Consider the following 955-nt stretch of genomic DNA (forward strand, 5'->3'; position numbering starts at 1 on the left):
GATTCATGCGCCAGGGCATCCTGCAGATAATTCACTTTGGTTTATTGCGCTATCTCTAATAGCACCCGAGATATCACCAGATATATACTGGATTTTCCCCTGACCCTGAGTGTCCGGCCCCATGAGACGGTGGTTGTCTCGGCCCCTGGTGGTCCTTGGTCGTTCCCGCTGCACAGATTCATGCGCCAGGGCCTCCTACAGACAATGCACTTTGATTTATTGCTCTATCTGTAATAGCACCCGAGATATCACCAGATCTATATTGAATTTTCCCCTGACCCTGAGTATCCGGCCCCATGAGACTGTGGTTTTTTCGGCCCCTGGTGGTCCGAGGTCGTTCCCGCTGCACAGATTCATGCGCCAGGGCCTCCTGCAGATAATTCACTTTGGTTTATTGCGCTATCTCTAATAGCACCCGAGATATCACCAGATATATATTGGATTTTCCCCTGACCCTGAGTGTCCGGCCCCATGAGACTGTGGTTTTCTCGGCCCCTGGTGGTCCGAGGTCGTTCCCGCTGCACAGATTCATGCGCCAGGGCCTCCTACAGACAATGCACTTTGATTTATTGCGCTATCTGTAATAGCACACGAGATATCACCAGATATATATTGGATTTTACCCTGACCATGAGGGTCCGGCCCCATGAGACTGTGGTTTTTTCGGCCCCTGGTGGTCCGACGTCGTTCCCGCTGCACAGATTCATGCGCCAGGGCCTCCTACAGACAATGCACTTTGATTTATTGCGCTATCTGTAATAGCACCCGAGATATCACCAGATATATATTGGATTTTACCCTGACCCTGAGTGTCCGGCCCCATGAGACGGTGGTTGTCTCGGCCCCTGGAGGACCGAGGTCGTTCCCGCTGCACAGACTCATCCGCCAGGGCCTCCTACAGACAATGCACTTTGATTTATTGCGCTATCTGTAATAGCACCCGAGATATCACCAG

This window comes from Nomia melanderi, unplaced genomic scaffold (genome assembly GCF_051020985.1).
Source record: "Nomia melanderi isolate GNS246 unplaced genomic scaffold, iyNomMela1 scaffold0014, whole genome shotgun sequence".
Taxonomy (NCBI): Eukaryota; Metazoa; Arthropoda; class Insecta; order Hymenoptera; family Halictidae; genus Nomia; species Nomia melanderi.